This window comes from Pan troglodytes, chromosome 20, assembly GCF_028858775.2.
Source record: "Pan troglodytes isolate AG18354 chromosome 20, NHGRI_mPanTro3-v2.0_pri, whole genome shotgun sequence".
In the NCBI taxonomy this organism is placed as follows: domain Eukaryota; kingdom Metazoa; phylum Chordata; class Mammalia; order Primates; family Hominidae; genus Pan; species Pan troglodytes.
In genome coordinates, this window is record NC_072418.2 from 39,613,918 (window position 1) to 39,640,259 (window position 26,342).

Here is a 26,342-nt window from a genome sequence, read left to right on the forward strand (position 1 = left end):
CAAAGTAGAGCCAGTGTGACCACACGTGGCACTGGTGTATTCAAGAGCAGATGCTGTGAATGTGTGTCTTTCATAAAAGATGGCGAAACAAACAATGGTGTCTAGGCATGTTCCGGAGGAAGGGGGGCACAGGTGACCTTTCCATCGATGCCAGCGAAAATCATAGAACACCTGGGAACCAGGAGGGGGCCTGTGCGTGAGTCCAAGCCACAATTTGAAATGCCTGCTGGAGGAGCAAAGAGGTTCCTGCAAAGTTTACCCCATCCTCAACCCTCCACCGCCCAGGTAGCCCTGACGCAACCTCCCCTGCACCCAGCCCCAGCCCAGTCCCGTTGGTTCCCTGACATTCATTACAGCCAAAAGATTCAGGGAGGCAGTCCACACCGGAGCGGAGGAGAGGATGTCCCTCAAGAATGAGACAGGAAGTGCAGAGGAAATGCGACAGCGCCTGTCCTAGAAGACAAGGCCAGTCACGGTCGCCTACCGCTCATTCTAGGCCATCCCCCCCACACATGAGGTGAAAAGTGGAGACCAAGGTAGCTTCCCTGTCTGAGACACGTATGGGAGCCAAGAGCTCCAGGATCATCAAACCTACCCAATCAAGCAGAAACAGGTTTGGAGAGAGAAACAATCAGAACATGGATCTCCACGAAGTTTCTCCCCGATGGACTGGGAAGTGATCTTTGTTGAAGACATTCAGCCAGACCAAGAAGCATCTAGGCCCCTCAGAAACAGAAGAGACAGAGCAAGAGGGAGGCCAGAGCAGAGGCCAGAGCCCAGGCAGGATACAGCACAGTGCCACCGCCACGGGCTGAGGGAAGGAGTGCCAAACGGGTGACTTGTCCAGAGAGGCCAGCATTCCAGTGACAGGGATCCTTGCCGTGTCCCCATCCCAGCTTCTTCTTTAAGATTGTATCGTGGTGTGGCTTCGTTTCTCAGAGAAGAGACGCGAGGAGATACAACCATCTCCTTTGTGGTCGGTCTACTTCCCTCCTTTAGGACAATGAGCTCCTGGGAGGCTTTTGTCCTTGCCTGGAGTGTGGTCATCTTGATTCTAGAAAATAGACCACTCAGGATGGGGATGAGATTTCAGTTGCTCTGGGACCGACGCATCTCCTGAGGTGGTGGAGGCCTTCAAAAACCCGAAGTGGAACCGCCGCGAAAACGAGACAACCAGCCACGTGACCCAGGCAGACGCAGAAAAAGGCTCGCCAACGACAGGCCGACATACAAGAAATCCCTTTTTGGCGCAGGGGGCATATACGTCCCAACACACACACGCTCATGGGCACACACACATACAGACAGAGGGAGAGAGAGAAACAGAAAGTGAGAGACAGAGAGAGAAAAGAGAATGGGACACAGACAGACACACATACACATACGCACACACACAGAGAGATAGAGAGAGAGAGAGAGAGAAAGAGACAGAGACAGAGACAGAGCAGTGGCATAGAAACAGAAATGCCAGGCAACCCCTGAGGCTGCGGGGTTCTGCTCTCCGCAAGAACGACCCTCAGGTGAGAGGGCGGCCCACGAGCACACAGGCAGACCTGTCCTCGAGATCACGGCGGGCACGACTTTTGCGGAGACTCACCCTAACACGTCCGGGCAGGCCTGAGCCTGGGATGCCGCGCCGCTTCCTCCAGACTCCGCCTGTGGTTTCGTCATCCTCGACAGCTCTGTGCGACTCGTGGCATCCGGAGACGTTCCTGTCGACCCCGTGGAGAGGTCAGGCCGGAGCCTCGGAGCCCCGACAGCCAAGCACTGCCACGGAGGGCTCCTGCTTTGCCAAGCCTCAGGGACTGGTTTCTAAGACAACGGTGAGAATCCGCTCGCGCCTCGCGCATGCGCATTGGCGGGGTTGACTCGCGCTCCGCTCCTGGAAGTCAAGCTGCGGCCCCTTGAAACAATGGCGGCGGCGCGGCTGCGCTAAGGTAGGGAAGCTCCTGCTGCAGCCGCGGCGGCGGCTGGATCCGGGGTCCAGTAGAGGGCGGCGTGGGAGAGGGGGCCGCGGGCGTCCCAGGGCCAAACCCCCAGGAGTCCTGTCTTCAGGGCCTCCTTGAGTCGACTTCCACCGGTGGAGGGGGAGCTTCAGGGCGCCTGCTGGGCTCTCAGGACTCCTCTTCAGATCCGATTTTGGATCCCACTGGGTGAGCAGGGATGGGCTCAGGCGGGAGGCATGTGGTGAGGCAGGCAGGGCCTCGCTGCAGCACAGGATGATCTCTTGGGCCTCAAGGCGTGGTATCAGCTGAAAATTCGCTGACCCATGAGCCCTCTGCCTCCCTTCTCCCTTGGAGGAGCTGTGGGCTGCCCCGCTTCGCAAAGCCGTGGGGCTGCTGCAAGCCAACACTACTTTCCAGGAGATGTGGAAACAGGGATAGGGCGAGTGTGGCACTGGCTTCCCTAAGAGCAGATTGGGTGAGTGTGCATTACCGAGGCCATATGGGGTGATTGCGAGACGAACAATGGTGTCTGGGCATGTGCCCGGTGGATGAGGGGGGACACAGATGACCTCCCAGTCAACGCCAAGGAAAAGCATAGCGCCTCTGAGAACCAGGAATGGGCCCGTGCCTGAGTCCAAGCCAGATTTTGGGATGCCTGCTCTAGGAGCGGAGAGGTTTCTGCATAGTTCACCCCACCCTCACCCCTCCACAGCCTAGGTAGCCCTGAGGCAACCTCCCCTGCACCCAGCCCCAGCCCTCGCCCTTTGGATCCCTGACATTCGTGAGAGCCGAAAGATTCAGTTCTGGGAGGCAGTCCATCCAGAAGCAGAGGGGAGGATGTCTCTCAATAATGAGACAGGAAGTGCAGAGGAAATGCCGCACGGCCTTTCCTAGACGCCAAGGCCAGCCATGATCGCCTACCGCTCATTCTAGGCAATCCACCCAGCCATGAGGTGAAACTTGGAGACCAAGGGAGCTTCCCTGTCTGAAACAGGTATGGAAGCCCAGAGTTCCAGGATAGTCAAACCGGCCGAATCAACCAGAAACAGGTTTGGAGAGAGAAACAATTATGACACGGATCTCCACGAATTTTCTCCCTGATGGACTGGGAAGTGTTCTTTGTTGAAGACATTGAGCCAGATCGGGAAGCATCTAGGCCCCTCAGAAACAGGAGAGACAGAGCAAGAGGGAGGACAGAGCAGAGGCCAGATCCCAGGCAAGACACAGCACAGTGTCACCGACAGGGTTAAGGGAAGGACTGTCAAATGGGTGACTTGTCCAGAGAGGCCAGCATTCCAGTGACAGGGATCGTTGTCATCTCCGGTTCCTGGCTTCCTCTTTAAGACTGTATCGTAGTGTGGCTTCATTTCTCAGAGAAAAGCCGCGAGGAGATAGAACTATCTCCTTTGACATCGGTCTGCTCCCCTCCTGCAGGAGAATGAGCTCCTATGAGGCTTTGGTCCTTGGCTGAAGTGTGGTCATCTTGATTCTAGAAAAGCCGCTCAGGATGGGGATGAGATTCCAATTGCTCTGGGACCGACGCATCTCCTCATGTGGTCGAGGCCTTCACAATCCCAAAGTGGAACCACCATGAAAACGATTGACAACCGGCCACATGACCCAGGCAGAGACCAAAAAAAAGGCTCACCAACAACAGGTTGACATGCAAGAAATCGCTTTTTGGCGCACAGGGCACATTGATCCCAACACACACACCCACACTGGCACACACACACACAGAGAAAGAGAGAGAGAGAAACAGACAGTGAGAGACAGAGAGATAAGAGAGAATGGGAGACACACACACAGACATACAGCAGTGGCACAGAAACACACAGCCCCAGGCAACCCCTGAGGCTTTGGGGTTCTGCTCTCCACGAGATCGACACTGGGATGAGACAGGAGCCTATGGACACACAGGCAGACCTGTCCTCAAGATCATGGCCTGCACAAGTTTTGGGGAGACTCACCCGATCCCCGTCCGGGCAGGCCTGAGGCTTGGATGCCGCACTGCTTCCCCTGGACTCTGCCTGTGGTTTTGTCACCCTGGTCAGTCCTTGGAGACTCCTGGCATCCGGAGACCTTCCTGTCGCCCCCGTGGAGAGGTCAGGCCGGAGCCTCAAAGCCCCGACACCCAAGCACTGCCATGGAGGGCTCCTCTGCTTTGCCAAGCCTCAGGGACTGGTTACTCAGGCAACCGTGGGACTCACTGTGATGGGAGAATTGGCTGGCGCTTCGCGCATGCGCATTGGCTAGGCCGACTCGCGCTCCGCTGCTGGAAGTCAGGCTGAAGCCCCTTTAAGCAATGGCGGCAGCGCAGAGGCAGGGGACTTTGGCTGCAACCCTGGCGGTGGCTGGATCCCCGGTCCGGTAGGCGGCGACGTGGGAGAGAGGGCTGCAGGCACCCCAGGGCCGCACTCCCGGAGTCCTGTCCTCAGGACCTCCTTGAGCCGACTCCTACCGGTGGAGGAGGAGCTTCAGGGCGCCTGCTCGGGTCTTTGGACTCCTCCTCAGATCCGATTTTGAATCCCACCAGGTGAGCAGGGATGGGCTCACCTTATCTGTTGAGGTGGGAGGGGCCTCGCTGGGGCACAGAAAGATCCCATGGGCCTCAAGGCGTGGTGTCAGCTGAAAATTCACTGACCCATGAGCCCTCTGCCTCCCTCCTCCCTTGGAGGACCAGTGGCCTGTCCTGCTTCCCAAAGCCCTGGGGCTCCTGCAAGAAGACACCGCTTTCCAGGACACATGCAAACAGGGAAAGGGGCGAGTCCAAGGTGGAGCCAATGCGACCACACGTGTCACTGGCGTCCCCAAGAGAAGATGGGGTGAGTGTGTGTCACCGAGCCCATATGGGGCTATGCCAAGATGAAGAAAGATGTCCAGGCATGTGCCCGGTGGAAGGGGGGCACAGGTGACCTCCCTGTCAACGCCACATAAAAGCATAGCCCACCTGGGAACCAGGAGAGAACCTGTGTGTGAGTCCAAGCCACATTTTGGGATGCCTGTCGGAGGAGCAAAGAGGTTTCTGCAAAGTTCACCCCATCCCCACCCCTCCAACGCCTAGGTAGCCCTGACACAGCCTCCCCTGTACCCAGCCCCAGTCCCGTCCCTTCGGCTCCCTGCCACACAGAAAGAGAGAGAGAGACAGAGAGAGACAGAGAGAGAAGAGAGAATGGGAAACACACTCACAGATACACAGCAGTGGAACGGAAACACACCACCCCAGGCAACCCCTGAGGCTGCGGGGTTCTGCTTTTCAAAAGAACAACCATCGGTTTAGAGAGTAGTCCACGGGCACACAGGCAGATGCTTCCTCGAGATGATATGGGGCACGACTTTTGGGGAGACTCACCCAAACACCATCCGGGCAGGCCTCGGGCTGGAATTCCGCGCTGCTTTTCCCAGACTCCACCTGCTGTTTCTTCATCCTGTTTGCCCCTCCGTGTCTCCTGGAATCCTGAAACAGTTTTGTTGACCTTCTGGAGATGTCATCCCGGCACTTCAACACTGATGCACTGCCACGGACGGCTCCTGCTTTGTCAAGGTTGATGGAGTCGTCCTCAGGCAACCATTGGGGTCACTGTGATAGGAGTAGCGGTGTCGCCTCATGCATCCGCATTGCCTAAGCCGACTCGTGCTTTGCCCTTGGAAGTAAGGCTGCAGCCCCTTTAAACAGTTTCGGCTCTGCGTGGACGGGGGCTCCTGTGGCAGTCGCTGTGGTGGCTGGAGTGGTGATGGAGTAGCGGGCGTTGTTGGAGAGGGGACTTCGGGGCCGGACCCCCAGGACCCCTGTCCTCAGGGCCTTTTTGAGCCGACTTTTACCAGTGGAGGAGGAGCTTCAGGTCACCGGCTGGGGTTTCAGGACTCTCAGGCTGCAGTGCATTGGTGTGATCATAACTCACTGCAGCCTCAATCTCCCAGGATTAAGCAATTTTTTTGCCTCAGCCTCCCACATAGCTGGGACTACAGGCATGTGCCACCTCACTGAACTACTTTTCTTCAGAAACATTTTTGTATGAATGGGGGCTTACTATGTTGCCTTGCTCATCTCCAACTCCTGGACTCAAGCCATCCTCCTGCCTTGGCCTCCCCAAGTGCTAAGATTACAGGTGTAAGCTTCCACATGCAGCTGAATTCTTATATCTTAAATCCCTACCTCCCAAAATAAGCAGATATTAGTCCCACTTATTTTATAACTTTTTGCTCTTTATGTCTCTTTTTGTTCCTGGACACAGGGAGTAGCAACCCACTCTCCACTAAATTTCAAATCATTAGGGGCATTATGCTATGTCCCAGGAGTGGCTGAGGCTTCAAGGACCTGCTGCTCTAACTTAGGCTTGCTGAGGAGTACAATTCATCTTGTGTTTCTGTGTTGTATAACAATCTTCCTGAGCTCCTCTAAGTCAGTCCATCCTGCTACAACTGAGAAGAATCAAGAAACTCTCCAAGAAAATGTTTATCAACCTGCCTGTTGTCAATGACAAGACAGGTCTGTTGACCATGGCAGGCATGGCAGCACATGACAGTGAGCACCCTCCACCGTGTTTGCTATTCACTGCATGTTCCACCTGAAATTTCCCATCTGCTCAGTGAGTCTTGACAGTGTGGTAAAAAGGACTCACTCTCAAAGACCAAGGCTGACGCTCTCTGAATACAATGCCTTGACCTAGTTACTGTCACTGTGGTTTTGTCTTCATAGACTAAAAGATACAATAAAAATTTGTTCGGTGGAGCCAAGATGGCTGAATAGGAACAGCTCCAGTCTAGAGCTCCCAGCATGAGTGATGCAGAAGACGGGTGATTTCTGCATTTCCAACTGAGATACCAGGCTCATCTCACCGGGGAATGTCAGAAAGTGGGTGCAGGACAGTAGGTGCAGCACACCCAGCATGAGCTGAAGCAGGGCGAGGCATCGCCTCACCCAGGAAGCGCAAGGGGTCAGGGAATTCCCTTTCCTAGTCAAAGAAAAGGGTGACAGACGGCACCTGGAAAATCAGATCACTCCCACCCTAATACTGAGCTTTTCCAACGGTCTTAGCAAATGGCACACCAGGAGATTATATCCCATGCATGGCTCAGAGAGTCCTATGCCCATGGAGCCTTGCTCATTGCTAGCATGGCAGTCTGAGATCAAACTGCAAGGGGGCGGCGAGGCTGGGGGAGGGGCGCCAGCCATTGCCGAGGCTTCAGTAGGTAAACAAAGCGGCTGGGAAGCTCCAACTGGGTGGAGCCCACCGCAGCTCAAGGAGGCCTGCCTGCCTCTGTAGACTTCACCTCTGGACGCAGGGAATAGCCAAACAAAAGGCAGCAGAATCCTCTGCAGACTTAAATGTCCGTGTCTGACAGCTTTGAAGAGAGTAGTGGTTCTCCCAGCACGCAGCTGGAGATCTGAGAACGGACAGACTGCCTCCTCAAGTGGGTCCCTGACCCCCGAGTAGCCTAACTGGGAGGCACTCCCCAGTAGGGGCAGACTGACACCTCACACGGCCGGGTACTCCTCTGAGACAAAACTTTCAGAGGAACAATCAGGCAGCAACATCTGCTGCTCACCAATATCCGCTGTTCAGCAGCCTCCACTGCTGATACCCAGGCAAACGGTCTGGAGTGGACCTCCAGCAAAGTCCAACAGACCTGCAGCTGAGGGTCCTGACTGTTAGAAGGAAAACTAACAAACAGAAAGGACATCCACACCAAAACCCCATCGGTATGTCACCATCATCAAAGACCAAAGGTAGATAAAACCACAAAGATGGGGAAAAAACAGAGCAGAAAAACTGGAAACTCTAAAAATCAGAGTGCCTCTCCTCCTCCAAGGAACGCAGTTCCTCACCAGCAACGGAACAAAGCTGGATGGAAAATGACTTTGACGAGTTGAAAGAAGAAGGCTTCAGATGATCAAACTACTCTGAGCTAAAGGAGGAAGTTTGAACCCATGGCAAAGAGGTTAAAAACGTTGAAAAAAATTAGACGAATGGATAACTAGAATAACCAATGCAGAGAAGTCCTTAAAGGACCTGATGGAGCCGAAAACCAAGGCATGAAAACTACGTGATGAATGCACAAGCCTCAGTAGCCGATTCGATCAACTGGAAGAAAGGGTATCACTGATGGAAGATCAAATGAATGAAATCAAGTGAGAAGAGAAGTTTAAAGAAAAAGGAATAAAAAGAAATGAACAAAGCCTCCAAGAAATATGGGACTATTTGAAAAGACCAAATCTACGTCTTATTGGTGTACCTGAAAGTGACAGGGAGAATAGAACCAAGCTGGAAAACACTCTGCAGGATATTATCCAGGGGAACTTCCCCAATCTAGCAAGGCAGGCCAACATTCAAATTCAGGAAATACAGGGAACACCACAAAGATACTCCTCGAGAACAGCAACTCCAAGACACATAATTGTCAGATTCACCAAAGTTGAAATGAAGGAAAAAATGTTAAGGGCAGCCAGAGAGAAAGGTCGGGATACCCACAAAGGGAAGCCCATCAGACTAACAGCTGATCTCTTGGCAGAAACTCTACAAGCCAGAAGAGAGTGGGGGCCAATATTCAACATTCTTAAAGAAAAGAATTTCCAACCCAGAATTTCATATCCAGCCAAACTAAACTTCATAAGAGAAGGAGAAATAAAATCCTTTACAGACAAGCAAATGCTGAGAGATTTTGTCACCAGCAGGCCTGCCCTAAAAGAGCTCGTGAAGGAAGCACTAAATATGGAAAGGAACAACCGGTACCAGCCGCTGCAAAAACATGCCAAATTGTAAAGACCATTGAGGCTAGGAAGAGACTGCATCAACTAACGAGCAAAATAACCAGCTAACATCATAATGACAGGATCAAATTCACACATAACAATATTAACCTGAAATGTAAATGGGCTAAATGCTCCAATTAAAAGACACAGACTGGCAAATTGGATAAAGAGTCAAGACCCATCAGTGTGCTGTATTCAGGAAACCCATCTCACGTGCAGAGACACACATAGGCTCAAAATAAAGGGATGGAGGAAGATCTACCAAGCAAATGGAAAACAAAAAAAGGCAGGGGTTGCAATCCTAGTCTCTGATAAAACAGACTTTAAACCAACAAAGATCAAAAGAGACAAAGAAGGCCATTACATAATGGTAAAGGGATCAATTCAACAAGAAGAGCTAACTATCCTAAATATATATGCATCCAATACAGGAGCACCCAGATTCATAAAGCAAGTCCTTAGAGACCTAGAAAGAGACTTAGACTCCCACACAATAATAATGGGAGACTTTAACACCCCACTGTCAACATGTTCTTTGAAACCAATGAGAACAAAAACACAACATATCAGAATCTCTGGGACACATTCAAAGCAGTGTGTGGAGGGAAATGTATAGCACTAAATGCCCACAAGAGAAAGCAGGAAAGATCCAAAACTGACACCCTAACATCACGATTAAAAGAACTAGAGAAGCAAGAGCAAACACATTCAAAAGCTAGCGGAAGGCAAGAAATACCTAAGATCAGAGCAGAACTGAAGGAAATAGAGACACAAAAAACCCTTCAAAAAATCAATGAATTCAGTAGCTGGTTTTTTGAAAAGATCAACAAAATTGATAGACTGCTAGCAAGACTAATAAAGAAGAAAAGAGAGAAGAATCAAATAGATGCAATAAAAAATGATAAAGGGGATGTCACCACCGATCCCACAGAAATACAAACTACCATCAGAGAATACTATAAGCACCTCTAAGCAAATAAACTAGAAAATCTAGAAGAAACGGATAAATTCCTCAACACATACGCCCTCCCAAGACTAAACCAGGAAGACGTTGAATCTCTGAATAGACCAATAACAGGATCTGAAATTGAGGCAATAATTAATAGCTTAACAACCAAAAAAAGTCCAGGACCAGATGGACTCACAGTCAAATTCTACCAGAGGTACAAGGAGGAGCTGGTACCATTCCTTCTGAAACTATTCCAATCAATAGAAAAAGAGGGAATCCTCCCTAACTCATTTTATGAGGCCAGCATCATCCTGATACCAAAGCCTGGCAGAGACACAACAAAAAAGAGAATTTTAGACCAATATTCCTGATGAACATCGATGCAAAAATCCTCAATGAAATACTGGCAAACCAAATCCAGCAGCACATCAAAAAGCTTATCCACCATGATCAAGTGGGCTTCATCCCTGGCATGCAAGGCTGGTTCAACATATGCAAATCAATAAATGTAATCCAGCATATAAACAGAACCAATGACAAAAACCATATGATTATCTCAATAGATGCAGAAAAGGCCTTTGACAAAATTCAGCGACACTTCATGCTAAAAACTCTCAATAAATTAGGTATTGATCAGACATATCTCAAAATAATAAGAGCTATCTATGACAAACCCACAACCCACAGCCAATATCATACTGAATGGACAAAAACTGGAAGCATTCCCTTTGAAAGCTGGCACAAGACAGGGATGCCCTCTCTCACCACTCCTATTCAACATGGTGTTGGAAGTTCTGGCCAGGGCAATCAGGTAGGAGTAGGAAGTAAAGGGTATTCAATTAGGAAAAGAGGAAATCAAATTGTCCCTGTTTGCAGATGACATGACTGTATCTAGAAAACCCCATCGTCTCAGCCCAAAATCTCCTTAAGCTGATAAGCAACTACAGCAAAGTCTCAGGATACAAAATCAATGTGCAAAAATCACAAGCATTCTTATATACCAATAACAGACAAACAGAGCCAAATCATGAGTGAACTCCCATTCACAATTGCTTCAAAGAGAATAAAATATCTAGGGATCCAACTTACAAGGGACATGAAGGACCTCTTCAAGGAGAACTACAAACCACTGCTCAATGAAATAAAAGAGGATACAAACAAATGGAAGAACATTACATGCTCATGGGCCGGAAGAATCAATATCATGAAAATGGCCATATTGCCCAAGGTAATTTATAGATTCAATGCCATCCCCATCAAGCTACCAATGACTTTTTTCACAGAATTGGAAAAAACTACTTTAAAGTTCATATGGAACCAAAAAAGAGCCTGCATTGCCAAGTCAATCCTAAGCCAAAAGAACAAAGCTGGAGGCATCACGCTACCTGACCTCAAACTATACTACAAGGCTACAGTAACCAAAACAGCATGGTACTGGTACCAAAACAGAGATATAGACCAATGGAACAGAACAGAGCCCTCAGAAATAATGCCGCATATCTACAACTATCTGATCTTTGACAAACCTGACAAAAACAAGCAATGGGGAAAGGATTCCCTATTTAATAAATGGTGCTGGGAAAACTGGCTAGCCATATGTAGAAAGCTGAAACTGGATCCCTTCCTTACACTTTATACAAAAATTAATTCAAGATGGATTGAAGACTTAAATGTTAGACCTAAAACCATAAAAACCCTAGAAGAAAACGTAGGCAATACCATTCAGGACATAGGCATGGGCAAGGACTTCATGTTAAAACACCAAAAGCAATGGCAACAAAAGCCAAAATTGACAAATGGGACCTAATTAAACTAAGGAGCTTCTGCACAGCAAAAGAAACTAGCATCAGAGTGAACAGGCAACCTACAGAATGGGAGAAAATTTTCGCAACCTACTCATCTGACAAAGGGCTAATATCCAGAATCTACAATGAACTCAAACAAATTTACAAGAAAAAAACAAACAACCTCATCAAAAAGTAGGTGAAGGATATGAACAGACACTTATCAAAAGAAGACATTTATGCAGCCAAAAGACACACGAAAAAATGCTCATCATCACTGGCCATCAGAGAAATGCAAATCAAAACCACAATGAGATACAATCTCACACCAGTTAGAATGGCGGTCATTAATAAGTCAGGAAACAACAGGTGCTGGAGAGGATGTGGAGAAATAGGAACACTTTTACACTGTTGGTGGGACTGTAAACTAGTTCAACCATTGTGAAGTCAGTGTGGTGCTTCCTCAGGGATCTAGAACTAGAAATACCATTTGACCCAGCAATCCCATTACTGGGTATATACCCAAAGGATTATAAATCATGCTGCTATAAAGACACATGCACACGTATGTTTATTGCAGCACTATTCACAATAGCAAAGACTTGGAACCAACCCAAATGTCCAACAATGATAGACTGGATTAAGAAAATGTGGCACATATACACCATGGAATACTATGCAGCCATAAAAATGATGAGTTCATGTCCTTTGTAGGGACATGGATGAAGCTGGAAACTATCATTCTCAGCAAACTATCGCAAGGACAAAAAACCAAACACCGCATGTTCTCATTCATAGGTGGGAATTGAACAATGAGAACACATGGACACAGGAAGGGGAACATCACACACTGGGGCCTGTTGTGGGGTGGGGGAGGGGGGAGGGATAGCATTAGGAGATATACCTAATGTTAAATGACAAGTTAATGGGTGTAGCACACCAACATGGCACATGTATACATATGTAACTAACCTGCACGTTGTGCACATGTACCCTAAAACTTAAAGTATATTAAAAAAATTTTTTAAATAAAAATAAAAAAATTAAAAAAAGACTGTGACATTGTGGCCACAAATAGGAGTCCACTCTCAGCTGAGGAATTCCTTAAGTCATTTGTGATGCTGGTGATGATAGCATGTAGCCATGCAAAATTTCACACTAGTATATTGATTTATAGTGTTCACTTTCCTCCAATATGAAACAATTTATTTCTTCTACACCTACCTGGCTCAGCAAGGCATTCTGTGGATTATCTTATTAGTAATTATAACATGCTTTCTGGCTATAGTGTACTTTAAAAATGCTGAGCAGTATTAGAACAGTTATAAATCAATATTTCTTTTTGGTTGTCTTATGCCTTCCTATCTTAGAGAAGCTTTAGAATCAATTCATTAAGAAAATAATCATGAATTAATGTGTGTCACATCAATTAATTTGTGCACAGGTTTAAGAAACAAATATTGTTTTCATCCTACTGATGCTTCTAAGTAATGCAGAAAATGAAATAAAATTATATTTAAAAATTTTTTTCCTATAATTGTCCTGTTGATGCACAAAATACTTAAATGCTTCTACATCGGTCTGCTCTTTTGCACCACAGAGCACTAAGGGAAAGTCCCTACAATAAAAGTGCCTTTCACCTGAGCTGCTACATGTGACAGTTAAGCAGCTAAAGGTTTTTAAAAAATCAAAGCTCCCCAAATGTTGTGGGTATGACAGCTGGTCCAACTTCACAGTCTGTACTTTCCCTCTCTAACAGCATGGAAAAATACAGAGATAACTAGCAAGTGATGCTCTAGTGTGCCAAGCCATCGATGAATCTGTGTGATTAAAAACCAGCATTTAACCATAACCCAGATACATTAAAAATCAATCCCACACTCATAGACTGTAATTCCAATTCGCTTCCAGATGGCAGTTACAATTGGAAAGGAAATACCTAGTTCACAGGAGGCATTAATACTTACGTTGCTGCAGAAACTGAACCCTTAAGAGAATGTATTCTGGACTTTCTGACCTGGACACTAACAAATAGTGAAAAACATGTACCTAAGAATACACTTGCAACAGAAATGTAAAAATCCAAAAGTAAGAGATATTACGAAGGATCAAATATAAAATGGCACACTGCTAGACAGGCAACAAAGAAAATTCTAGAAGAAAATGACGAGGCACTATGCCTTAGTGCGTTTGTGCTACTATATAACAAAATACACTAGACTGTGTAATTTATGAAGAACAGAAATGTATTTCTCAAAGTTCCATAGGCTGGAAGTCCAAGATCAAGGTGCCACTAGGATTGGTGTCTGGTGAGGGCCTGGTCTCTGCATCTAAGATAATGCCTTGTGCACTGTGTCTTCAGGAGGGGATGCACTGTGTCCTCACATGGCAGAAGGAGGAAGGGCAAAACAGGGGAAGCCCACTCCCTCCAGTCTTTGTGTAAGGACCCTAAACCCATTGATGAAGACTCTCCCTTCATGACTGAATTACTTCCTAAAGGCCCTACTTCCTAATACTATGACATTGGTGATGAGTTTTAGGGAGACACATTCAGACCATAGCACCCTATATTCAATTTCTTAAAAATTATTTTGTTGTTTTGCTTTTCTGTTTTTCAAATGGCTTAAAGTGCACAAAATTGGATAAATCATAATCCTTGGCTCATAGCATACCTTGGCTCCTATTTCATCCTTGCCTATATTCAGTTTCTTAAAAGTTAGCACCCTATATTCAATTTCTTAAAAATTATTTTGTTTTGCTTTTCTGTTTTTCAAATGGTCTAAAGTGCACAAAATTGGATAAATCATAATCCTTGGCTCATAGCATACCTTGGCTCCTATTTCATCCTTGCCTATATTCAATTTCTTAAAAATTAGCACCCTATATTCAATTTCTTAAAAATTATTTTGTTGTTTTGCTTTTCTGTTTTTCAAATGGCTTAAAGTGCACAAAATTGGATAAATCATAATCCTTGGCTCATAGCATACCTTGGCTCCTATTTCATCCTTGCCTATATTCAGTTTCTTAAAAGTTAGCACCCTATATTCAATTTCTTAAAAATTATTTTGTTTTGCTTTTCTGTTTTTCAAATGGTCTAAAGTGCACAAAATTGGATAAATCATAATCCTTGGCTCATAGCATACCTTGGCTCCTATTTCATCCTTGCCTATATTCAATTTCTTAAAAATTAGCACCCTATATTCAATTTCTTAAAAATTATTTTGTTGTTTTGCTTTTCTGTTTTTCAAATGGCTTAAAGTGCACAAAATTGGATAAATCATAATCCTTGGCTCATAGCATACCTTGGCTCCTATTTCATCCTTGCCTGTGCCTTGGCCTGTATGTAAATGTATTTGAATGTATTTGAACAACATGGTAATCACTTGTGAACCCACCACACAACACAAGAACTAGGTTCTGATCCTAACATCTGCTCTTCCTCTGTCTTTTTTTCCTGATTCACACCTTTCAGCCCCAGGGGTAACTACTACCCTGAATTTATATTTAGGATTCCATTCCTTTAAAAAAATTGTTTTATTGCATATATATGATTGCCATAAATAACATATTATTCAGTTTTTAAGGGTATAATTTATTTACCCATTCTCCTATTAATGTACCCATTCTCGTATTAATGAACTTTTGGCTTATTTCCAGATTTTTGCTATTATGAATGGCATTACATGAGCATTTATTTTCTTTTTTTACTACTTCAGGTACACATGGGAAAGAGTTTCTCCAGGGCCTTTGGTACAGGAATTACTGTGCCATAACATATGAGAATGCTCAACTTTATAAGATAATCCTGTTGTCTTCCAAAGTGGTTGTTCTAATTTAAACTCTCACCTCCTGTATTAGTTTGAGATGATCTTGTTGATCCACAGTCTCTCCATATTTGGTGATACAGTTTGGCTGTGTCCCCACCCAAATCTCAGCTTGAATTATATCTCCCAGAATTCCCATATGTTGTGGGAGGGACCCAGGGTGAGGTAATTGAATCATGGGGGCCAGTCTTTCCTGTGCTATTCTCATGATAGTGAATAAGTCTCATGAGATCTGATGGGTTTATCAGGGGTTTCTGCTTTGGCTTCCTCCTCATTTTCTCTTGCCGCTGCCATGTAAGAAGTGCCTTTCACCTACAGTTATGCATCAACATCTTTTATGTACAAATGCTGGAAAATTTTAATCTCCAGAGACAAGGCCATGGAAAAGGTTTTAGATATGCTACATATTAGACAGCAGACATTTATTAAACTGTCCATGGGCCAACCACTGTTTTAGGCCTGTGGGACAGAAAGATCAATAAATACAAGGTCTTTGGCTGGAGAAACTCACTGTTCTTGGCCTGGAATGAACAATCAACAAATCATTGCAATTCTATGTGATGTGCATTACAGTAGCATTATAATGATCTTTTCTTTTTCATGTTTTTCCCCAAATGACAATGGCTCAAGAAAATGTAAATGGAGGTTACAGAGATCCAACATCTAAAACAATCCTTCTATACTGCCTCTCCAGGCTCCTCTACAAAGATGCAAATAGTCCAAGAAAGACAATGCCTTTATCAAATCCACTCTTACTTGAAGTCAGCCTGAGGTCATAGGATGCAACTTTCCTTAGATAATTTTGCCCCATCCTTCATAAACCTTCAAATCTAGTCTGTGAAATACTTCAAAGACAAAACAAAACAAATAACAAAACGTTTACCTGTTATTCACATTTTTAATAACACCTGTTGACTTCATCACTTTATTCTTTTCCCAATATCAGTGTAGAAATAACAAATTGGCTTTGAAAATAGTATATTGTTAACATCATCAAACATCAAAGGCATCAGGCTTTGAAAATATATAACTTTGGAACTACAGAATTTGTCTAAATAAGACATTGAAAAGGCAAACTTTTAAAATATCCTAATTTAATAGAAAATTGTTCAAAATATGGTGAAGCAAACAGAAAAAACTTAGCAAGCAGTATCATGAAAAGAAACCTACAAGGTTATTGTAGCATTGATTATAATGCATGGTAGCAGTCTATTCTCAGAGCTTTAGATGCCTATTTACCTGATGCACTGGCACCAATGCCCCCATTTTGGTGTGCCATCTTCCCTTCACCACTTGGGACAACACAGATAATAAAATCAGCTCCAAAAGCTTACATATGGTGGATCCCTTCACACCAGTTCACAGTACAAAGTAACCCCTTGCTTGTAGAAAACATTATTATTATCATTATTATTTTTTGAGATGGAGTTTTGCTCTTGTAGTTTGGCTGGAGTGCAATGGTGCGATCTCGGCTCATTGCAAACTCTGCCTCACTGCCTCAGCCTTCCAAGCAGCACCATGCCCGGCTAATCTTTTGTATTTTTAGTAGAGATGGGGTTTCACCATGTTGGCCAGGCTGGTCTCGAACTCCTGACCTCAGGTGATCCGCTCACCTCAGCCTCCCAAAGTCCTGGGATTACAGGCATGAGCCACCGCACCTGGCCTGGAAAACATTATTAAATAGCAAACAGTAGCAGTGTGCTTGGGGGTTTTAGGATTGATTATTTTCAAATCTCTAGAAAAGCTCAGGGCATTACCTTAGGCTATAATCCCAGAGCAGAGTCTCATCTGTTACTGGGGGGCTGGTCTAAGGGTCCTTCCAGCTCTCAGATTAATGGTTGCCCAGGTTGATCTGCTCCCTGCCACCCACCGATCCTCGGTTTTGTTTGTTTGTTTGTTTTTACAGAGATAATGTCTCACTATGTTGCCCAGGCTGGTCTTGAACTCCTGGCCTCAAGTGATCCTCCTGCCTTGGCCTCCCAAATTGCTGGAGTTCCTGATGTAAGCCACTGTGCTCAGCCCATCCTTGGCTGTTAAAATGTGGAGGTAAATAGTAGATGCCAAGTTTGTCTCCAGGTCAGAAGTGGCAGATGCCCCAGGGCAGAATCATGATCCTAACCAGGCCCCCCACTGCATGAAGACCTTATTTTCTGAAGCTTAAACCTGGACAAAGTTCTGACCAGTAGCACTATGTTCATGAATATCAGGTCAAAAATTTAAAACTGGGACTATCCAGAAGAACCTGCTAGCTGCATGTGCAGTCCGCAGTCCAATGGTCAGCTACAAAAACAGGCTACTTGTACTTTCTCTTTGTCATGGAGTCTTTGATGTAAAAATTGATGACAGTTTCTAGCTTCTGGTGTGCTTCCCTTCCTTGTTCATTTTCCATAAGTAGCTTCCTCCATCCCTCCTCCCACCAACAAGCCACAGTCAATTCAGGACATTTTAACCATGAAAATGAGTCTCCATAAGAGCAATTTAGAGGCCAGGCATGGTGGCTCATGCCTGTAATCCCAGCACTTCAGGAGGTTGAGGCCAGCGGATCACCTGAGGTCAGGAGTTCTAGACCAGACTGACCAACATGGTGAAACCCTGTCTCTACTAAACATACAAAATTAGCCGGGCATGGTGACAGGGCCTGTAGTCCCAGCTACTTGGAAGGCTGAGGCAATGAGCTGAGATTATGCCTGGGTAAGAAGAGCAAAACTCCATCTAAAAAAAAAAATAAGTAAATAAGGAATTTAAAAATTAACATAGAGGAAAGAATAAAGGGGCCAGCCCCTTAAAAATCCCCCAAACCTGTTTAACAGGAATTTAGGTTATAATATAAATGTGTTGAGGATACTTTTTGCCTTTGTTGTTGAAGGACTCCAGCGAGATTGTGCTGATGATATTGCTGTACTTGGAATGGACTGGTCCTTTCATTTCCTCGATTTGTCCCTTTATTCTTTTGAGTGAAGGCATAACTCATGTTGTTACACTTTGCAGATACTGTGTTTTTCACACATTGAAGGTTTTGGCAACCATGTGTGGAGCGTCTATCTGTTCCACGTTTCTATCATCATGTGCTCAGTTTGTGACTCTGTCACATTTTGGTAATTCTTACAATACTTCAAACTTTTCGATTACTATTACTCTGTTATGGTGATCTGTGATAGGTGGTCTTTGAGGTAACTGTTGTAACTATTTTGGGAGGCCATGAATCAGGCCCCTATACGATGGCAAAGTTAATTGATAAAAATTGTATGTGTTCTGACTGCTCCCCCTGGCCAGCCATTTCTCTGTCTCTCTCCTTGGCCCTCCCTATTCCTTGAGACTCAAAAATATATATATATATATATATTTTTTTTTTTTTTTTTGAGACGGAGTCTCGCTGTCGCCCAGGTTGGAGTGCAGTGGCGCGATCTCGGCTCACTGCGGGCTCCGCCCCCCGGGGTTCACGCCATTCTCCTGCCTCAGCCTTCTGAGTAGCTGGGACTACAGGTGCCCGCCACCTCGCCCGGCTAATTTTTTGTATTTTTAGTAGAGATAGGGTTTCACCGTGTTAGCCAGGATGGTCTCGATCTCCTGACCTCGTGATCCGCCCACCTCGGCCTCCCAAAGTGCTGGGATTACAGGCGTGAGCCACCGCGCCCAGCCGAGACTCAAAAATATTAAAATTATGTCAATGAATAATCCTCAAATGGCCTCTTAGTGTTCAAATTAAAGGAAGACACATGTCTTTCACTTTCACTCAAAACCAAGAAACGATTAGGCTTAATGAGGAAGGCCATGTTGAAAACCTAGGCTGAAAGCTATACTTCTTGTGCCAAAGTTAGCCAAGTTGTAAGTGCAAAGAAAAAGTTCTCAAAGGAAATTAAAAGTGCTACTCCAGCAAAAACATGCATAATAAAAAAACAAAGCCCTAATTACTATGGATAGTGCCTAGGGGAGTACTCCATGCCCTCTGGGCACACGATAGATATTATCTGATGAATTGGAAAAGAGCAAACCAGAAGTGGCTTTATTTTCCCCCTTGGACTCCCTTGGACTAATTTGAGTCTTGTTTGGAAATTACTGAGCAGGTTCATAAGGTGCATGACAGAAATAAGCTTTATAGTGGTTTACTTACATTTAGTTCTGGAAGTTTACCTTTGCCTTAGGTTTGGAAATAAATTCTAGTTTGTAGTTCTCAAGTTCTCATTTGTGATGAACACATTAAAGACTATATGAAAAAATTGCCTTCAGGATGGTTCTTACTTGTAAGTCTTACTCCTACTTCTATATGCTGAAAATTGGCCCTGGAGGGCCAGGTGCAGTGGCTCACGCCTGTAATCCCAGCACTTTGGGAGGCTGAGGCAGGTGGATCACAAGGTCAGGAGTTCAAGACCAGCCTGGCCAAGATGGTGAAACCCTGTCTCTATTAAAAATACAAAAATTAGCTAGGCATGGTGGTGGGCACCTGTAGTCCCAGTTACTCCGGAGGCTGAGGGAGAGAATTGCTTGAACTGGGGAGGCGGAAGTTGCAGTGAGCCAAGATCACGCCACGGCACTCCAGCCTGGGCAACAGAGTGAGACTTCGTCTCCATTAAAAAGAAAAACAGAAAATAAAAGAAAAAAGAAAATAGACCCTGGAGAGAATACTATAAAGTCTTGAGTTACCCGGAAAAGTGATCAGGTTAATAAATGCATATTGACAGTTGAATTTAGCAAAGAAATAGAGATAATCATGATTATACCTTTATTTTTACAGAAAGAAATGCTGTAAAAAGTGTATGTGTCTACAGGAGTAATAATGGGTTCTAAAGAGTATTTTTTATATTTTTTAAAGGAAAATAATGAGCATGAATGAACTCTTCAATATAAGCTATAAAATAATAGCTGGTTGTGAATTTAAATGGTACCAGCTAGCACCTCTATGTTTTAAGGATCTTCCAATGTTTCTAGAATAAGCGCTTATTTTCAAGGATTTATTACAGATATAAAATCGCTTCCCCTGGCAAAAGCTGCTATGAAAAGCATCATCTTGAGAAGACAGATTGCTTTTCCTCCCAATTACAAAATCTAAATATTTTGGCCCTTCATTTTGGAGGAGTGCAAAAGTTGGAAGTAAGAAGTTTTAAGTACTTCCAGTGCTCAAAAAATGCAATCACTGTATTATATATAAGTTTATAGGCTGATCACTCATAATAATTGACTGTAAGGCTTTTATTACGAAAACAGCAGAAAGATTAAAGCAAAATTGGGTATATAAATTATGTAACATGTTGTTGGGATTTTTTTTTTTTTTTTTTTTGAGATAGTGTTTCACTCTGTCGCCCAGGCTGGAGTGCAGTGGCATGATCTCAGCTCACTGCAACCTCCGCCTCCCGGATTCAAGCGATTCTCCTGCCTCAGGAGAATTTTCAGGAGTGTGCCACTATGCCTAGCTAATTTTTTATTTTTAGTAGAGATGGGGTTTCGCCATGTTGGCCAGGCTGGTCTTGAACTCCTGACCTCAGGTGACCCTCCCACCTCGGCCTCCCAAAGTACTGGGATTACAGGTGTGAGCCACCATGCCCGGCTGGGATTTTTTTTTAATGTGCAGAAGATGAAAGCTACTTGGAAGGAGTGCCTATAATTTTCCAGTAAGCCATAAATTAAGTCTGCATCGTAAAGCTGAGTAGTTTTAGCTTAGGAGGAGGGTGGGAAGGTTGGGGGGCTGTGAAGATTTGGGGGACATTGAGAGAGAACTTTATAAGCTTCTTTCTCTTTAATAAACACTTGTCTTACATCTTGCTGTCATTAAAGGCAGCTGTTTCTAGAATTTCAATCACTTAAGTACACCCACAAAACAATAGTATGGAGATCTTCATTTCCCTGCAACTTTAATTTGTCCAGTTATACCTCAGTGTTGTAACAGTACTGTGATACCTGGCACAGTGCTTTGATCTTATGATAACCTCTTTATTGACCTGAAGGAGACCCAAGAGTCCTTTCTCTTTTTGAGTTTGAATCATAGCCTTTATGTGGTATCTTGTTTTATGTCCTTGTTCCTAGTGTAAAAGGTGCTTAACTGCTTCTTGGTTCTATTGGGTAGCATTGGGATAAGATTTTAACTGGTATTCTTGAATTGCTTTTACAATAAACCAATTCTATAATATTAAAAAAAGAAAACAAAGCCTTATTGCTGGTATGGAGAAAGTTTAAGTGGTCTGGATAGAAGACCAAGTCAACCACGACATTCCCTTAAGCCAAAGCCTAATACATAGCAAGGCCCTAGTTATCTTCCATTTTATGAAAGCCGAGAGAGATGAGGACGCTACAGAAGAAAAGTCTGAAGTTAGCATAGGTTGGTTCACGATGTTTAAGGAAGGAAGCCATCTCTATGATATAATAGTGCAAGATGAAGCTGCAAGTTCTGTTGTAGAAGCTGCAGCAAGTTATCCAGAAGATCTGGCTAAGATCATTGATGAAGGTGGCTATACTGAACAATGGATTGTCAATGTAGATGAAACAGCCTTCTATTGGAAGAAAATGCCATCCAGGACTTTGGATAGAGAGGATAAGTCCATGCCTGGCTTCAGAGCTTCAAAGGGGCCAGCCACGGTGGCTCATGCCTGTAATCCCAGCACTCTGGGAGGCTGAGGTGGGAAAATTGCCTGAGCTTAGAAGTTTGAGACCAGCCTGGGCAACATGGTGAAACCCTGTCTCTACAAACAACAACAACAACAACAACAAACAAACAAACAAAAAAACAAACCAAAAAGTAGCCATGTATTGTGGTGCATGCCTCTGGTACCAGCTACTCAGGAGGCTGAGGTGGGAGGGTCACTTGAGCCAAGGAGGTCAAGTCTGCAGTTGCCCAAGATCACGCCACTGCAATCCAGTCTGGGCAACAGAGTGAGACCGTATCTCAACAAAAAAAAAAAGAAAGAAACATTCAAAGGACAGGCTGACTCTCTTGTTAAAAGCCAGTGCTGATTTGTGATTCCATAAATCCTAGGGCATCTCTTAAGAATTATACTAAATCTACTTTGCCCATGCTCTATAAGTGGAACAACACTTGGATGATATCACAGCTGTTTACTGCATGTGTTGCTGAGTATTTTAATCCCACTGTTGAGACCTACTGCTCAGAAAAAAAGATTCCTTTCAAATACGTCAGCTTATTGACAACATACCTGGTCACCCAAGAGCTCTAACGGAGATGTACAGGGAAATGAATGCTGTTTTCATGCCTGCCAACACAACATCTATTCTGTATCCCATGGATTGAGGTGTCATTTTGATTTTCAAGTCTTATTATTTGAGAAATATATTTTATAAGCCTGTTGCGGCCATAGATCATGATTCCTTTGATGGATCTCAGCAAAGTAAATTGGAAAACTTCTGGAAAGGATTCACTATTGTAGATGCCATTAAGAACATTCATGATTCTTGAGATGAGGTAAAAGTAGCAGCATTAATAGGAATTTGGAAGAAGTTGATTCCAACCCTTATAAATGACTTTGAGGGGTTCAAGACCTTAGCAGAGGAAGTAACCACAGTTGTGGTGGAGATAGCAAGAGAAAGAGAATTACAAGTGGAGCCTGAAGATGTGAGTGAATTGCTGCAATCTTTTTTCTTTTCTTTTCTTTTCTTTTTTGAGACAGAGTTTCATTGTTGTTGTCCAGGCTGGAGTGCAATGGTGCGTTCTTGACTCACTGCAACCTCCGCCTCCTGGGTTCAAGCGATTCTCCTGCCTCAGCCTCCCGAGGAGCTGGTATTATAGGCATGCACTGCCATTCTGGCTAATGTTGTATTTTTAGTAGAGACGGGGCTTCTCCATGTGTTGTATTTTTAGTAGAGACGGGGTTTCTCCATGTAGGTCAGGCTGGTCTCGAACTCCCAAGCTCAGATCATCCTCCTGCCTTGGCCTCCCAAAGTGCTGGGATTACAGGCCTGAGCCACCGCACCCTGCCAAATAGCTGCAATCTTAATGGATGAGGAGTTGCTTATTATGAATGAGCAAAGAAGTGGTTTCTTGAGATGGAATCTACTCCTGGTGAAGATGCTGTCAACATTGTTGAAAGAACAACAAAGACTTACAATATTCCATAAACTTAGTTGATAGAGCAGGGTTTGAGAGGACTGATTCCAATTCTGATAAAAATTCTACCGTGGGTAAGAGGCTACCAAACTGCGCAGCATGCTACAGTGAAATCTTTGGAGAAAGGAAGAGTCAATCAATGCAGCAAACTACATTGTCATCTTATTTTAAGGAATTGCCACACCCACTCCAGCCTTCAGCAACCACCACCCCAGTAAGTCAGTAGCCATCAACACTGAAGCAAGACCAGGCACCAGCAAAATGATTATGACTTGATGAAGGATGAGATGATGGTTAGCATTTTTTGGCAATCAAGTATTTTCAAAGTAAGGTATGTACATTATATTTTAAACATAACGCTATTGCATACTTAATTGACTACAATAGTGTAAACACAACTTTTTTTTTTTTGAGACGGAGTCTCGCTCTGTCACCCAGGTTGGAGTGCAATGGCATGATCTCAGCTCACTGAAACCTCTGCCTCCGGGGTTCAAACAATGCCATCATTTTGGCTTTTCTTTCTCACCTGGCTCACTCTCCCCACTTCTCACTCTTGCTTCTTGGGATCACTTTCCAAATAAACCACCCACACCCAGGTCCTTACTCCAGCTCTTCTTTTAGGGGTACAGGCATACCTTGGAGATATTACAGGTTTGGTTCTAGGTCACCACAACAAGGCGAATATCGCAATAGAGCTAGTCACAGGACATTTTTTGCTTTCCTGTGCATATAAATGTTATGTTGCTGGGCATGATGGCTCACATCTGTAATCCCAGCACTTTGGGAGGCCGAGGTGGACGGATCACCTGAGGCCTGCTATTGAGGCATGCTATTGAGGCTGCTGCCATGGACTTCTTTTCTGCCAGAACCTTCTGAGAGTCTCCGGAAAGTCTTCCCGAACTGTCCACCTGAAACAGGAGCCTGGAGCATTTGCCCACCTGTCCCACACTGGTTGAGATCTTCCCCTGAGGCTGTTAACCTGCAAGTGTTTCTGGGCTGTGTTTGTGCTCAGGCAGAATCCTATAATCTCCAAAATAATGGGGATGCCCTGGGGCAGAAAGTGTAGCTTGAGTTTACTGGCAGCACAGGGGAAGCCTGCGCTTCCATGGAACTCTCCATGGTGGCTGAGACTGAGTGAAAGATGCGCTGAGAAGACATGACGCAGGCGCCATTGCACTGAGCAATCGTAGCCATCCATCTCGGCAAGAGGACCCCTGCCCTGAATCCTGCGCTTGAGAAGGTGCCTCTCTGGCCCTCCATTGACTGTACCCCGGCCCACCCAGAGCTCTCACGTTCTCTTCTAGGCCACACTCTGGGCACTCAGACACCTGGCCAAATGTGCCTGAGCCTGCATGGCCTCTCCCCTGGGTTTATTTCAAAGCGCAAACTCTGCTTGTCCAAATGGTGCCCAAGACTCTGCTGTCTGAAGGGGTGAGAAATGTGGATGGAGCTTGCATGGGGCCTAGGGAGTCCCCCACATGGGGGTACGCAAGGCTTCTCAAGTGAGGACAGGGCTACCTACGATGAAAGGGAAAAGTTTGGCCTGGGGCTGAGGATTGGCTCTCCCTCTGCTACCACATTCTCGTGCAGAGCACCAAAGAATCTGAGAATTCTACACTCGACTTTGACCTTGTGGGTTATTATGGCGGTATATTTATCAAAGTAGATGAACAGAACATATTTAGCTATTTGTTAGCTTCATTTGTAACTCATAATTATTTCGACATAATGCAAATGTGGGCTGGAATTCATGTTCTGATTTTGTGTGGCCTTGAGCTAAGGAAAAGGGACCCAGGGAAATGAGCTCTATATGCTTGGATGGCTTCATGGAATCCCTGACTTCATTAGCTTCTGTGAAGACTCAAGATTGTTACTGAAATCCACTTTGTATTATCTTTAAAAACCAAGGGATATTATTTAGGTCAGCAATTAGAAGGCACCAGACTCAAAATATCTATGAACCAAAGGATACGAATGACCAAAAGCAGGAGGATTATTACCTGAAGGGGTGGAGGGCTGGATCTCAGGATATGACCTGTGAGATCCTTCCTGCTGGCTCAGTGCTGAATGAACGGGGGGCAGGAGAGCACCAGGAACAACACATATCTGGGACAGGAGGGAATTCGGGGAGGAAGGCAAAGAGAAATAGGCCCTTTTTGTTTTTATTGATACATGACAATTATACATATTTCTAGGGTAAATGTGATATTTTGATACATGCATACAATATGTAGTGATCAAATCAGGATAATTTGCATATCCATAACCTCAAACATTTATCAATTATTTGTGTTGGGAACATTCCAAATCTTTCTTCTAACCATTTTGAAATACATGGTAAGTTATTGTTAACGATCATCATGCTACTGTGCTATTGAACACTAGAAGTTCTTTTCTTTCCATCTAACTGTATTTTTGTGCCCATTAACCACTTCTGGGAAGGGTAAGGGAGTGGGTGGATGAAAAGGGCCCTTTTTAAGGCAAAGATAATCTTACCAGAAGGGAAGAAATTTTAGGAGGAAGAATAAAATGGTGAACCATGGGCTTAGAGTGGGGACTGCAGAAATTAAATGGCAAAGAGAAAAAACCAACTTAGCAATGTGAAAATACATCTCAATGTCATTCCTTTCACAGGTCCAATTTCTGATATTCTTTTGAGAAGCCAGATATGAAGTAGGAATCTTTCTTTGAGTCATGTATTTTTATGATTATGATTATTATTGAATGATAGCTAACAATTATTAAGGGCAATTATTGAGCTTTGACAAGCTCTTGTCAAAGGCCCTTACATATGTTTTCTCCACTTCTAATTGTTAGATATTCTTAATATTCCCATTTTGTAGATGAAGGATGCACAGGCTTAAACCCTATGTGGAGGAAGTAACCTGACCATGGCCCATCAGCAAACAAATGATGGGGCCCACATGCAAATCCAGGCAGAACCCTTCTATTATATGAAGTTCAATGTTTTCTTGTTTTCATCTTGTTATGAAAACACCTATTTACAAATGGGTTTTGAAGCTACCATACACGCA

The 26,342-nt window shown here is 44.7% G+C and overlaps 1 protein-coding gene across 4 annotated transcripts in view; it reads right to left on the bottom strand.

Annotated features, from left to right (window-relative positions):
- ZNF420 (zinc finger protein 420) overlaps positions 1 to 26,342 on the bottom strand; it is a 126,181-nt gene that overhangs the window by 71,653 nt on the left and 28,186 nt on the right. The window contains exon 1 of one of the 4 annotated variants that reach the window (XM_016935763.4): positions 3,917 to 4,122. The exons of 2 other annotated variants lie outside the window; for them this stretch is intronic. The gene's annotated coding sequence lies outside the window, so the exon portion shown is untranslated. Of the gene's footprint in view, positions 1 to 3,916; positions 4,123 to 26,342 lie in introns of those variants that run through there. One more of the 4 variants, XM_054673362.2, reaches the window with a different exon arrangement.